This window comes from Hyla sarda, chromosome 8 (genome assembly GCF_029499605.1).
Source record: "Hyla sarda isolate aHylSar1 chromosome 8, aHylSar1.hap1, whole genome shotgun sequence".
NCBI lineage: Eukaryota > Metazoa > Chordata > Amphibia > Anura > Hylidae > Hyla > Hyla sarda.
In genome coordinates, this window is record NC_079196.1 from 76,100,304 (window position 1) to 76,116,661 (window position 16,358).

The window sequence follows — 16,358 nt, forward strand, 5'->3', positions numbered from 1 at the left end:
ACCCTTTAGGTGTTTCACAGGAATAGCAGCAAAGTGAAGGAGAAAATTCAAAATCTCAATTTTTTACACTAACCTGTTCTTGTAGACCCAGTGTTTGAATTTTAACAAGGGGTAAAAGTCAAGTATGTCAAGTGTTCGGAGGGCGCAGTAGAGGGCTCAGAAGGGAAGGAGCGACAATGGGTTTTTGCAGAGTGAGTTTTTCTGAAAGGATTTTTGGGGGGCATGTCACATTTAGGAAGCCCCTATGGTGCCAGAACAGCTGAAAAGCCCCCACATGGCATACTATTTTGGAAACTACACCCCTCAAGGTACATAATAAGGGCAGGGGTTTATGTAACAAGGGCAGGGGTTTACAGCAAGGAAACTTGCTGTAAACACCTGCCCATGTGAATGTACATTCACATGGGGGACGGGCAAAACTACAACTCCCAGCATGTCCTTTGGCTGTCCGATCATGCTGGGGGTTGTAGTTATGCAACAGCTGGAGGCACACTGGTAGCAAAACACAGTTTGTTACTTAACTCAGTGTTTCGCAACCCATGTGTCTCCAGCTGTTGCTAAACTACAACTCCCAGCATGCATGGTCTGTCAGTGCATGCTGGGAGTTATAGTTTTGCAACAGCTGGAGGCAAACAGGTTGGGAAACACTGAGTTAGGAAACAGACAATGCTTCCCAACTAGTGTGCCTCCAGTTGTTGCAAAACTACAACTCCAAGCATGCCCAGACAGTCTAGGCATGCTGAAAGTTGTAGTTCTGTAACATCTGGAAGAGCACAGATTGGAGACCAGTGCACAGTGGTCTCCAAACTGTGGCCCTCCAGATGTTGCAAAACTACAACTCCCAGCATGCCCAGACAGCCAAAGGCTGGGCATGCTGTGAGTTGTAGTTTTAAAACTCCTAGAAGCAACAGTGAAGATCACATTACAGCGATCTTCACTGCTGCATCTGATGCCACAGCTGCCTCCTCCACTTGTGCCTGCCGCCGGTCCCAGGTATGTGCCGTGGGCCACCCCATCACCCCCCCCACAGCACTCATCATCCCCCGCTCTGCCCGACTTCTAGGAACGGGCAGACTGAGGGAAATGAACTTTAAACCCCCCCCCCCAGTCAGCTGAGACACCCCCCCCAGTCAGCTGACACACTGTGATTGGTCCACAGGGACCAATCACAGGGATTGCTGACTAGGACCATCCACAGATGGTCCTGGGGGAGGCTTGCAGAAGTTGTCTCCTGCTGGTAACAGCGGGACTTCTGCCAGCTAACCCATGCGATGCCGCGCATCGCCGGGTTAACTGAATGCCTTTTATAAACGGCGGAATGCGCGAAGGACCTGCCCAATCGGCCGTTTATATAAGGCATTCTGTGGGAAGGGGTTAGTTGAGTTATTACCGTACGACAAAGTGCTCCACCAATCAGAGGCTGAGCAGTGCTATTGGCTGTCTGGGCATGCTGGGAGTTGTAGTTATGTGAAACCATATTCAACTGCGGCTCTTCATACATTTGGGGCACCTTACTCCGAGATATTTTTGTTTCTCACTGACATATAAAACACTGATTTATAATAAATTCCCTACTTTGTCTATTATAACAATAATTACAACTATTGGAATATTTGTCTAATAAAAATGTTTATTCATCTTTTCCAGTGTTCATACATACAGGTTGGTGGTGAATACCCATAGTATACTGGCGATGATGGTAATGACACCTTTAATCTCGGGGATATTGACAATTAAGATGGCAACGGTGACCCGTCCCAGGAACTGTCTGACCGAGTTAATATAGTCCATCGGTCCGGTGATGCTGGTCACTATCCCCCTTGGCATAACCCACGTCAGAAGCTGGAGTGTGATGGCGATCCAGGTGAGCCTGTCACTGATGAAGCCGATCCAGCTGATGGCGGTGGGATTACAGATCACGTAAAGAAGCTCTATAGTGCTGTTGGTGGTAATCCAGGTCACAAACTCATTGACTGGGTTCATCCAGGCAAGCAGGGAGCTGCTGGTGATGGTGGGGATCCAGAAGATCAAGTCAGTGGTGGTGTCTATCCAGGACAGCAGGTCACTGATGATAGTAGCAAACGAGATCAGGTCGTCAACAGCATCTATGAACCGGTCCAGCAGGTTGTTATCGATGGGAATATAGCATAGCAGGCAGATGATCATGTCACCATAAGTGCTGATCCAGCCAAGATAGTTTTTGATGATGGCCGCCCCGCTCTGCAGGTTGTTGGTAATGGAATCCCAGTTGATCGCGTCGTTGCTGGCAGTGGTGTCATTACTCCACAGGACAGGGGTGATCTTTCTGATCCTGGTCCTGGTCCAGATGGGACACTTCATGTCGCTGCTGGCAGAGGTTTGATTACTCACCAGGACAGGGGTGATCTTTCTGATCCTGGTCCTCGTCCAGATGGGACACTTCATGTCGCTGCTGGTAGTATTCAAGCTGGGCAGATCTCTGATGGTATCGTTCTGCCCTTGCAGGTGGCTGGAGGTGATATTCCGGCTCAGTTGGTTGCTGGTGATTTCAAACCAGAAACTCGGGCCGGTGGTGAAGAGGGAACCCAGGAGGATGGTAACTGTCCAGCACATGCTACAGGCCAAATTGACCTCATCCCTGCTGATGTGGTCCCCTCGAATCATGATAAAATAAAATAAAAAGCGCAAGGAAACAATATAGAAACACTAGTGCTCGCTAGATTGCAGTCCTCAGAGTAAGGCCTCTGGGGCTCTGCACCTCTTTTTCCAGCTATCACCATTTGTGAAGTCACATGTGTGATGTCATACGGAATGTCACTGCTCTGAGCACAGGTGTAGACATGGACATTTACATCCATTTGTTTTATAGGGTGAAATAAGCTTTTTATTATTAAATAAAGGTATAGAAAACTCTGGGTGTAGGGTGTTTTTTTTTTGGGGGGGGGGGCGGTGACTTTATACGGAGGACTGGGTATTTGGGTGGGAACGAACATCACTTTATAACATAGACAAACAAATATAATATAATATACAAATATAAATACAAATATTAATAAAATTCTGACAAAAAGTCCAACGTTATCTACAGATTTGGGTAGTCTGGCAGGAGGATTCCTCATTTTTGAGAATAGGAGGAGGAGGAAAGTGATGGTGGGGGATGAATACACAGCTCCCGAATTGATCAGAACACTACAGCTCTGCTTCATTGGGAGTAGTCACCAGCACCCCAACCACCATGTTTCTTTTTTTCCCCTATATATTGCAACTTATTCCTTCTGCATATATACCTACAAACGCCAAAAGCGTAACCCCGACACCAAATAAAGTACAAATCGATGTATGAAAATGTATATTTTTTATTAATAAAAGAACATGATTCTAAAAATGTACATAATAGTCTAAATAAAATAAATATATATCAATATATGTTAAAACATTTGGCTGCAAATAATGGCTACAGGTTCGGAATTTATATAATAGTGACCCAATAGAAAAGGAATAACACACATGTCCAAATAGTAAGCCGCTGGGTCGGAAGTGACGTTGGACACCGCGGCACTCGTGTGATGGAGCACGCAACGCGCATTCACATTATAGAGTGGGTTCGGCAACGAAAACATGGCCACAGTCACTCATACTGCGCATGCGTACACAAAAAAATTCTAGGGGGAAAGACAGATCGCTGCTAATGGAGGGATATACAAAATAAGTTGAACATCGGACCCAGGGCTAAATAATACAAAGAATGAAAATATATAGTGGGAGAACTGACTGTGAAGGCAATAACATGGCTATAAATAATGCATATACATTTGAGATAATAGCAATAATGATTATTATAATAATCCAGGGGCATATGAAAGCATAAAAAAATTACAAGGATGTGATAACATGCATAATGGTAAAACAAATACAGTAAATAGCGCATGCAACATAAACAAAAATGAGAAAAATATTTTTGTAAAAAAATATATTTGTAGAAGTGTATACCGTATTTTTCGCCCTATAGGACGCACCGGTATATAAGACACACCCAATTTTAAAGGCGCAAAATCTAGAAAAAAAAATTCTGAACCCAACAGTTATCTTCAACCTGCGGACCTCCAGATGTTGCAAAACAACAACTCCCAGCATGCCTGGACAGCCGTTGGCTGTCCGGGCATGCTGGGAGTTGTAGTTTTGCAACAACTGGAGGTCCGCAGGTTGAAGACCACTGGATAGGAGGTAGTACTCACGTGTCCCTGCCGCTCCGGACCCGTCACCGCTGCCCTGGTTGTCGCTCCTTCGCTGTCGCCGCGTCCCCGTGGTATCCCCGACGCTCCGGACGTCTTCTTCCCTGGGATCCACGCTTTCCGTCGCCGTCATCATCACGCGATCGGTGATGTCCTGTATTAGCCGCGGGTCCCGGCCGTTGATGGCCACCGGTACCGCCGCGATAGGTGTGTGTATTCGCCGTGTAAGACGCACCAACTTCCCCCCCCCCCCCCAGTTTTGGAGAATAAAAAGTGCGTCTTATACGGCGAAAAATACGGTAAATGAATCTTGATTAGTGTGCAGGAATGATGTATACTAAATCCAAATGGATAGGAGCAGTGCCTGAAGAGTGCAGGAATATATAGAGCATGCAATACAATACATACATATACAAAAGATATAAATAGTGAAGAGATATAGTGCATATAGTACAATGCATATATATATATAGATAGATACATAGATATACACAAAACATGCATAATATAAAAGGATCCTGCATGTCAGAGGCCATATGCCCAGCAGAGGTGAGTGGATTAGGCATGTTAGGGTCTCATCCGACAAGAGGCCACCTCCGTGTGGTGGATGGGGACACGTTTTGATCAAAAAGTGCGCTAAGAGCCTCGATTTTTTTGACAAAGAGAGCTGCTGCTGCAACCTTATTTTTTGTATACTTTATATACGGTACATACTACTGAAATTATATTGTTCAGAAAATGGTGTAAATCTTTTTTATTGAGTAACGAAAACTGAGATTGGAAACCTTTTCAAAAATGTCTTTTATTTCTTTCCTATTAAAAATTATATTAAACAAAAAAAAACCTCTACACAAAAAATGTATATAAACTATATACTCATTATCGACCGCCAGTTTATAGAATCATTGGGGGAGATTTCTCATTAGGGTCTGTTGTAGACACAGATCTGCCCCTTTACACAATTTACAAAAGTGCACGTCGTTTGATAAATTTTGCGCAAATATATAACCCCTCCCCCCTGGCTCTACCGTGCACGCCTTCTCTACCTCCACGGCACTGCTCACATAGCTAGAAGTGCTGGAGCAGCAGTGTGCGCCGAACAAAACTCTGCACAATAGTAAAATCATAAATATTTATAACGTACACAGAGGGTAGATTCTCAAAGAATTTTGCGGCACAAAAAAATCAATTTTGCGCCAAAATTTTGGCGCAAAAAGTATTGAACACATTTCAAAGAGCTTTGTGCCGCGGTTTACACCGTTCACGTCAGTTTTGTAAAAGTGGGTGTGTCCACGTATATTTTCTGCTTTACATGATGGGCACTAGGTCTTCTCCAGGAAACTATAGACCGGTAAGTCTAACGTGCATTGTGGGTAAATTGTTTAAAGGATTTAAACGGGATTACATACAGGAATACATAGGGGATAAATGGTAAGGCCTGCGCAGCTGGCCTGTAATTGTGGGAGGAGCGGGATGACCATAAAAACCCACGGCTCTCCCCCCTTCAATGACGCTGTGGGTTCTTCGCTTGAGGGTTTGTCACATGGTGTCGGCAGGAGGTGGAGTCACGTTCCCACCGGTCAGCTGACTGCACGAGTCAGCTGACTGGAAGGTCGCTTCAGCCGGCATGGTGGTGGTAAGTGGCCGTGGCTGACTGGGGGTAACGCTGGCTGTTCCCAGACTCAGGAGGTGAGCCGGAGTTCAGGGAAACCCTTGGTCAGCCCGGCCCCAGGTTATTGTATTACATATCGGCATTCGGCTTCTCGCACATGCATATCATTACCGCACTATGTGAACGGCTTGCTGCGCATGTATATGATTACTGCACTATGTGAACAGCCTCCTGCACATGCATATCATTACCGCACTATGTGAACAGCCTCCTGCACATGCATATCATTACCGCACTATGTGAACGGCTTGCTGCGCATGTATATGATTACTGCACTATGTGAACAGCCTCCTGCACATGCATATCATTACCGCACTATGTGAACAGCCTCCTGCACATGCATATCATTACCGCACCATGTGTTAGGCTTCTTGCACATGCATATCATTACCGCTCTATGTGTTAGGCTTCTTGCACATGTATATGATTACTGCATTATGTGAACAGCCTCCTGCACATGCATATCATTACCGCACTATGTGATAGGCTTGCTGCGCATGTATATGATTACCGCACTGTGTGAACAGTCTCCTGCACATGCATATCGTTACCGCACTATGTGAACAGTCTCCTGCACATGCATATCATTACCGCACTATGTGATAGGCTTCTTGCACATGCATATCATTACCGCACTATGTGTTAGGCTTCTTGCACATGCATATCATTACCGCACTATGTGATAGGCTTCTTGCACATGCATATCATTACCGCACTATGTGTTAGGCTTCTTGCTCATGCATATCATTACCGCACTATGTGATCAGTCTCCTGCATATTTTATCATTTCCGCACCACGTGAACAGCCTCCTGCACATATATGTCATTATCACATTTTGTAGCTCTGTGCTGCTGGGAGGATCTATATGTGTCTCCGGTATACTGAGACTCGCACACCTTTACACTCAATCGGACTCACCGCTCCGCCCCACCCTGTGGGCTTATGCTTCACCCCCACAGCTGCCAATCTGGTCAGTCTAAGGCATGCTACACCAACAGCTGCGCTCACCTCCAACCTTTGTCTCTTAACTAACTTCCTCACAGTTTTCTTTTCATTTATTTTATATTTATACTTCTGTGTTTCCGGGCGGTGTGCCTCCAGCTGTTGTGGAGCTACGATTCTCACTTATAGGAATCATGCCGTAGGGTTCATGCTGTACACATCCTGGTACCCATACACGTTGGTAGGATTCATGCCGGTAACATTTATACGCCACACACGCTTATAGGGTTAATTCGTTCTCTACGCGCTTGTAGTTTTATACCGTACACACGCTTTTAGGGTCATACTGTACACCCCCTTTGTAAGGTTTATACTGCACACACGCTTGTAAGATTCATACAGTACACACTTGTAGAGTTTATGCCGTTTACTTGCCTACAGGTTTCATACTGTACACTCGCTTGTAGGATTATGTTGTACATTCGCCCTTAGGATTCATGCTGAACGCTTGCTTGTAGCATTCATACCGCACTCACGCTTGAGCATATTTGTGGGGTGCATGCTTGTAGCATCTACTCTATACACACGCTTGTACATACTTGTAGCATTATGCTGCGTACATACTTATAAGATTCATGCCGTACACAGTACACACTGGTAGGATATCCTGTACACACGCTTGTTGGATTCTTACTTTACACGCGTTAGGATTATGCAGTACATTCGCGGTAGCATTTATACGGTACACTCGCTTGCATAATTCATAAAGTTCATGCGGTGCATACCAATGTAGCATTCATACTGTACACTTGCTCGTAGGTTTACGTGGTATACACGCTTGTACTCGCTTGCAAGGTTCATACTACACACGCTCTTGTAGGAGTCATGTTGTACACACTAATAGGAATCATACTATGTACACGCTCATACGAGTCACACTGTACGCACGTTTATAGTATTACATGGCCCCCACGCTCGTAGGATTACTACTGAATATGCACTCATAAGGATTGTGCTGCACACCCGCTCGCAGGACTTATATCACGCATGTTTGTAGGGTTATATTACTCGGGTGCACGCGGGAATCAGGCTGCGTGTGCACTCGTGGCATGTGTTCTGTACATGCGCTTGCGCTATTTGTGAAGTTCGTACGCCCGCAGTTTTGTGCAGCACACATGCTCATACAGCACATGGGGTGTGGCCCCGTACGCAGGTATGTGGTCACAATAGTTACTACTTGCCGGCATAATCTCTGCCATCGGTCGTGGTTAGCTTCAGGCGTTCACTGGTGGTCTATACGCGTATATGGTTGGCCCGAGTATAGGTTCATCAAGTTGGTGGTACAGCCATGCATAGCGGTTCACGACAGTTTCACACGTAGTCGTTCTGCACGCATCTTTATATAGGCAGGGTGATACATAGCAGTTGTCGCTGCGGACACATATTCAGAACGACAATTACACGACGCACAGGCGGGGCTTACCCAGGAAACCGTTGCAGACGGGGTATGTTTCATTATTGTTGGTACTGACATGCCTTCTGAACGACACTGACATTACGCATAGGTGGTGTTTACCTGTTAAGCCTGTCATGTCGCAGAAAGGGTACGTCGCATAATTGTTGTTCCTGACACGCCTTCAGAACAGCAATAACACCACACATATGTGATGTATACCCATCATGCCTGCCACGTCTGCAGGGGGTACGTTGCACGGTTGTTACTGACACGCCTTCAGAACAGCAATAACGCCACACATAGGTGATAAGATTTGTTTTATTATCCAAGTAATCACCTCATGAACCTGACACGTCTTCAGGTTGTGTTTACTCGTGTTGTCGGTGCACCTCTTTTACGATATAGTCACGTTCTCAAAAAACGGAATTCACAATGTTTTGGGTTGTCATGGTACTCGTATGAACTTTCGCACTTACCACTGGGCACACACTTATCTAGACTCAGTTACGCATACAATTCTCGTCCGACACGCCTTCGGATACTTTCCCTCTGTCCTGGTTTAAAGAGTTGTTTATTGTTGTCCAAGTAATCACCTCATGAACCTGACACGCTTTCAGGTTGTGATTGCTTGCGTTGTCGATGCGCTCCTTTCTCTGTGTAGTCATGTCCCAAAAATGTACTTCATGGTGTTCTAGGTTGATATGGTACTCGTATAACGCTTCGCACTTGTCACCGGGCGCATACTCGTCTAGGCCCGGTTACGCATACGATTCTCGTCTGACACATCTTCGGATACTTTCCCTCTGTTCTGGTTTAAAGTGTCGTACATTGTTGTCCAAGTAATCACCTCATGAACCTGACACGCTTTCAGGTTGTGATTGCTTGCGTTGTCGATGCGCTCCTTTCTCTGTGTAGTCATGTCCCAAAAATGTACTTCATGGTGTTCTAGGTTGATATGGTACTCGTATAACGCTTCGCACGTGTCAATGGGCGCATACTCGTCTAGGCCCGGTTACGCATACGATTCTCGTCCGACACATCTTCGGATACTTTCCCTCTGTTCTGGTTTAAAGTGTCGTACATTGTTCTCCAAGTAATCACCTCATGAACCTGACACGTTTTCAGGTTGTGATTGCTTGCGTTGTCGATGCACTCCTTTCTCTGTGTAGTCTCGTTCCTAAAGATGCTCTTCAGGGTGTTCTAGGTTGTTAAGGTACTTGTATAACGTTCCATACTTGTCTAGGTCCAGTCACGTATACAATTCTCATCCGACACGTCTTCGGATACTCTCTCTCTGTCCTGGTGTTAGACGGTCAGCTATGTTTTAGATAAATGAGCTTGGCTAGACGGTTAGTTTGGCTGTCCCTACAACATACATTTACTTTCACATGTGCTCACATTGAAGCAGTCCAGAATATTGCAGCAGATGCCTTATCTAGGAACAACCTGTCACAATTCTTTCAGGTGATGCCAGAAGCCGATTCCATAGGGGCGCAAGTTCCCCCATTCCATTCACTAGTCATGAACTGAACCAGCACCTTCGGATAGCCAAACGTTTGGTCAGTGATTCCTTGTCCGCAAATACACGAAAAATTTATGGTACGGCGTGGAACTCATTCTCCAAATTCAGATCCAAGCACGCCGAAGGCGACAAGATTTCAGTTCCCTTCCTATTAGCATATGTCGGGTTTTGCCATACCACACTGCATTTATCCCACAATACTATTAAGAGTTATCTAGCCGGTATCCAACACCATTTATCCTTGACCAATACCCGTAGTTACTCTATACTCTCTTCTCGCTTGGTGAAGTCCGCTCTGAAGGGCATCCTTAAGAAGGAAGTCCCTCGCAGCCCAGTCAGACAACCAATCACAGGCAACATGTTCAGGCAGTTGTCCGACTTGTTAGACTTCGCACCATTGGGTATTCGTGATAGCCTCACATTGATAGCGGCCATGTACCTTGCCTATTATGGGTTTCTCAGACCGGGTGAGTGTACTGCTCGGACTGTCAACGCGCCCTTTCTTAAGGTCAGTCAGCTGTCACATGTCTCTGATCATTTCGAGCTGTCCCTCAGTCAGACCAAGACCTCGTCTCCGGGTCAAACTGTGATTGTCCGGTTTTCCCCACCGCGCACAAATGGTGTCCTGTCACAGTCCTCCGTGAATTGTTGAATGCCTGTGTTAACCTATCAGCTGACGACCCTTTACTCCATTTCAGATCCAACCCGCTAACTACTTCTCAATTCATCAAACATTTACGCATTTCGGTCAGGTCGCTGGGAGGAGTCCCGACTTCATTATCCGGTCACTCCTTCCGTATTGGCGCAGCTACAGCCACTTCTAAGCACGGGGTCCCAGCCCACATAATCATGAAATTAGGATGTTGGAAATGCGGATGCTACATGCAGTATATCCCTAACCCTCGCAAAGAAATGGCTAGCGCATTCCAGTCTCTTGTGTTGTAATCTGCAATAAACAAATGTTTGTTTAAATCCGGGTTTTGCCCTCTTTTCCAGGCATATTCTTTACGCCGCAGTTATGGCACACTTCAGACTGCTTAGTTGAGGTTGATAGGTTATTGGTTACAGTTGGTTGTTAGGTTAGTACTAGGGTTGTACGCATATCAGTCATGTAGCAACGACCACAAATGGTAAGGCCTGCGCAGCTGGCCTGTAATTGTGGGAGGAGCGGGATGACCATAAAAACCCACGGCTCTCCCCCCTTCAATGACGCTGTGGGTTCTTCGCTCCCACCCGCCCCCCCTTCTTTTCATTCCATCACACTTACCACAGGGTATGCCCTCTTTTCCAGGCATATTCTTTACGCTGCAGTTATGGCACACTTCAGACTGCTTAGTTGAGGTTGATAGGTTATTGGTTACAGTTGGTTGTTAGGTTAGTACTAGGGTTGTACGCATATCAGTCATGTAGCAACGACCACAATTGTATTATAAGTGATAGCCAGCATGGGTTTCCTAAGAATAGAAGTTGTCAAACCAATCTAATTTGCTTTTATGAAGAGGTGAGTAGAAGCCTTGACAGAGGAATGGCTGTGGATATAGTGTTTCTGGATTTTGCTAAAGCGTTTGATACTGTCCCTCACAGACGTCTGACAGGTAAGTTAAGGTCTTTGGGTTTGGAAATTTTAGTTTGTAACTGGATTGAACACTGGCTCATGGATCGTACCCAGAGAGTGGTGGTCAATGATTCGTACTCTGATTGGACCCCGGTTATTAGTGGTGTACCCCAAGGTTCTGTACTGGGACCGCTGTTGTTTAATTTATTTATCAATGATATAGAGGATGGTATTAACAGCTCTGTTTCTATCTTTGCAGATGACACAAAGCTTTGTAGCACAGTACAGTCTATAGAGGATGTGCATAAGTTACAAGATGACTTGGATAGACTAAGTGTCTGGGCCTCCACTTGGCAAATGAGGTTCAATGTGGATAAATGTAAAGTTATGCATCTGGGTACTAATAACCTGCATGCGTCGTATGTCTTAGGGGGGATTAAACTGTCAGAGTCACTGGTAGAGAAGGATCTGGGTGTACTTGTAGATCACAGACTACAGAATAGCATGCAATGTCAGGCTGCTGCTTCCAAAGCCAGCAGGATATTGTCATGTATCAAAAGAGGCATGGACTCAAGGGACAGGGACATAATACTCCCCCTTTATAAAGCATTGGAACGGCCTCACCTGGAATATGCTGTTCAGTTTTGGTCGCCTGTACATAAAAGGGACACTGTGGAGCTGGAAAGGGTGCAGAGACGCGCGACTAAACTAATATGGGGCATGGAACATCTTAGCTATGAGGAGCGATTAAAGGAGTTACAATTGTTTAGTCTTGAGAAGAGACGTTTAAGGGGGGATATGATAAACGTATATAAGTATATTAATGGCCCATACAAAAAATATGGATAAAAACTGTTCCAGGTTAAACCCCCCCCCCCAAAGGACGAGGGGGCACTCCCTCCGTCTGGAGAAGAAAAGGTTTAGTCTCAAGGGGCGACACGCCTTCTTTACCATAAGAACTGTGAACTTATGGAACAGTCTACCTCAGGAACTGGTCACAGCAGGAAAAATTAACAGCTTTAACCTCCCTGGCGGTATGATTCTGTCTGGAAATGTGTACCAAAAGCGGTACAATTTTTTTTAACTGAATTTCACATCTCCCTCCGCCCATTTCACATCTCCCCCGTCACATTCCCCTCTCCCATGTCACATCCCCCGTCACATTCTCCCCCCTCCTTGTCACATTCTCCCCCCTCCTTGTCACATTCTCCCCCCTCCTTGTCACATTCTCCCCCCTCCTTGTCACATTCTTCCCCCCTTGTCACATTCCCCCCCTTGTCACATCCCCCCTTCATGTCACATCCCCCCTGTCACATTCCCCCCCTGTCACATTCCCCCCCTGTCACATTCCCCCCTTTGTCACATTCATCCCCCCTTCTCACCTTGTCCTGCAGCAAATACACTAGGTTTGCCGGCAGATTTCATACCTAGTGTATCTGCTGCAGAACAAGCCCTTTCCCCTTCAGCCAATCACAGGCTTTACACCACTGCGGCCTGTGATTGGCTGAAAAGTGAAAGGTCCTAGAAGATGAATAGTGAAGAGAGGACACCCCGGACCGCACTGAGGGGAACGACATCTGCAGGGACCGGGACTAGGTGAGCAAAAGGTTTTTTTATTTTACTACTTCTTCCTTTTACACTTAGCTCAGTGTTTTTCTACCAGGGGGCCTCCAGCTGTTGTGAAACTACTACTCCCAGCATGCCCGGACAGCCTTTGGCTGTTCGGGCATGCTGAGAGTTGTAGTTTTGCAACAGCTGGAGGCCCCCTGGTAGGGAAACACTGACTTTTAGTATTTTTCTTTACCTGCTCTGGCCGGCCCCCGCAACGGGAGCCGACCAGAGCAGATAATCGCATGTTTTCCCGGGGGGCCGCATCGCTATATCACATTGCTTTTGCGATATATCGTGCAGCCCGGCCGGGAACTCTGCAATTCTACCCCGAGCGTGACTCGGGGTTACCGATCCTGGCAGGGAAAATTAACCCCGAGTCATGCTCGGGAATACCGCTCAGGAGGTTAAAACAGGATTAGATACATTCCTGGAACAAAATAACATTAATGCTTATGAAGAAATATAAAATCCCATCCCTTCCCCAATATCGCGCCACACCCCTACCCTTCAATTCCCTGGTTGAACTTGATGGACATATGTCTTTTTTCGACCGTACTAACTATGTAACTATGATATTTTCAAAGGGGTGAGAGTCCAGTTTACATAAAAAATTTCATACCGGAAATCACAGAAATTGTGTTGCAGTTTTACTGTTTTTGGGGGTTTTTTTTCTTTGTTTTTGTGGGAAAAGGTGTTATTTAAGTAATTATAAAAAAAAAAATTAAAAAAAAACTATTATTGAAAATGGCATAAAAAAAATATAAATATATATATATATATATATATATATATATATATATATATATATATAGAATTTTTTTTTTTTTTTTTATTGGTCACTGCACCTGCACTCACATTTAAGCTCAGAAATGTTTTATTTAACGCACATTGACAGGATTGTGGAGCCGGATGGTACCCAACACGTAGACACTGGCCCTATAGCAACGGCTTTCCGGGACTTCTACTATTCTCTTTATAACATACACCCAACTAACCCCACGCCATTGCCACGCACGCAGGCAATCCAAACTTTCTTGTACCGATTGAATTTACCTACCCTCACCACACTGGAAGGGGAAACATTGCTGGAGCCTTGCACTGCTGAGGAGGTTGAGGCAGTAATAAAGTCCTTCCCCATAGGGAAGAGCCCGGGACCAGATGGCCTGAGCTTACAATACTATAAAAAGTTGGGCACAGTCTTGCTGCCTCGGCTTACTCAGTGGTGCAACGCGTTACTTGGAGGCACCCATTTGCCGCCCCAATCCCTAGAGGCACACATCACTATTCTACCAAAAGAAGGTAAAGACCCTCTACTGTGCTCGAGTTATAGGCCCATTTCACTTTTGAATATGGACCTAAAGATCTGGGCTAAGCTGTTGTCCATGAGACTTCGCCCTCTCCTCCCTGGCCTCATTCATGTGGACCAGACTGGTTTTGTGAAGGGCAGGGAGGGGAAGCATAATGCATTACGAGTCATGCACGCTATTCACTATGCCACACAAAAAAAGATCCCTCTACTCCTTCTCGGCACAGATGCCGAGAAGGCGTTTGATAGCGTAGCGTGGGACTACATGAACAAGGTGTTAACCAAATATCGCATCCCTGATCGCTTCATCCGAGCTATCATGTCCCTATATAGTGAACCCAGCGCACGGGTTAGGGTCAATGGCACTCTTTCTGAACCTTTCCCCATATGTAATGGGACGCGACAAGGGTGCCCCCTATCACCGTCACTGTACGTCCTCGTGATGGAGACTCTTCTCCAGGCCTTGAGGCAGGATGGGGCGATTAGGGGATTGCAAATAGGAGATAGGCCTCATCTTACGGCAGCATTCGCTGACGATCTGCTCATAATGATCACTAATCCTACTGAAGCCCTGCCTCGTGTCCAATGCGTTATTGAAGAGTATGGAACCCTATCCAATTTCAAAGTAAATTATAGTAAGTCGGAGATACTGAACCTCACGATACCCCCTCGTATAGCCTCGAGTCTACAATCTTCCTCGTCTTATAGATGGCCATCTAAACACATCACATACCTGGGCATAGCCCTTCCCTCGTCGCTGAGCAACTTGTTTGACCTTAACTATGTACCCTTACTGACTAAAATGTAGAGAGAACTGTGCTCGTGATGTCATCAGGAAGTACGGGAAGGATTAAAAAAAATTTAAAAGTAGTAATTTACAAATACGGTATGTTTAACTTTCTGCCACCAGTTGATTTAAAAGAAAAAAGGTTTTCACCAGAGTACCCCTTTAACTCCTTCCCTAATAAAAGTTTGACCCCTTTTCCCATAAAAAAAACCGAAATAAACATATGTGGTATCGCTGCGTGCGAAAATGTCCGAACTATAAAAATATATTGTTAATTAAATCGCTCGTTCAATGGCTTACACGCAAAAAATATTCCAAAGTCCAAAATAGTGTATTTTTGGTCACTTCTTATATCATGAAAAAATGAATAAAAAGCGATCAAAAAGTCTGATCAATACAAACATGGTACTGATAAAAACTTCAGAACACGGCGCAAAAAATGAGTCCTCATACCGGCCTGTATGCAGAAAACTAAAAAAGTTATAGGGGTTAGAAGATGAGAATTTTTAACATATAAATTTTCCTGCATGATGTAGTTATGATTTTTTTCCGAAGTAATACAATATCCAACCTATATAAGTAGGGTATCATTTTAACCGTATGGACCTACAGAATAAAAATGATGTGTTATTTTTACCAAAAAATGCACTGCGTAGAAACGGAAGCCCCCAAAATTTACAAAAGGAAATTTTTTCTTCAATTTTGTCGCACAATGATTTCGCCGTTTCGCCGTGGATTTTTTGGTAACATAACTAATGTCACTGCATAGTAGAATTGGTTGCGCAAAAAATAAGCCATCATATGGATTCTTAGGTGCAAAATTGAAAGCGTTATGATTTTTAGAAGGTGATGAGGAAAAAATGAAAATGCAAAAACGGAAAAATGCTGAGTCCTTAAGGGGTTAAAGTGACAGTGGTCAGATCTGCAAAAAATGCTCTGGTCCTTAAGGCCAAAATCACCTCGGTCCTTAAGGGGTTAAAATGATGAAATATGGTCATAAAAATATTAATTATGAAAAATTATGAAAATGTATCATCAGGCAGGTAGTACCCCCAAATTAGACCCCCCCATTAGACAGGTAGTACCCCCAAATTACACCCCCCCATTAGACAGGTAGTACCCCCAAATTACACCCCCCCCCCCAGTAGACAGGTAGTACCCTCAGATTAGACCCCTCCCCCAGTAGACAGGTAGTACCCTCAGATTAGACCCCCCCCAGTAGACAGGTAGTACCCCCAAATTAGACCCCTCCCCCAGTAGACAGGTAGTACCCTCAGATTAGACCCCCCCCAGTA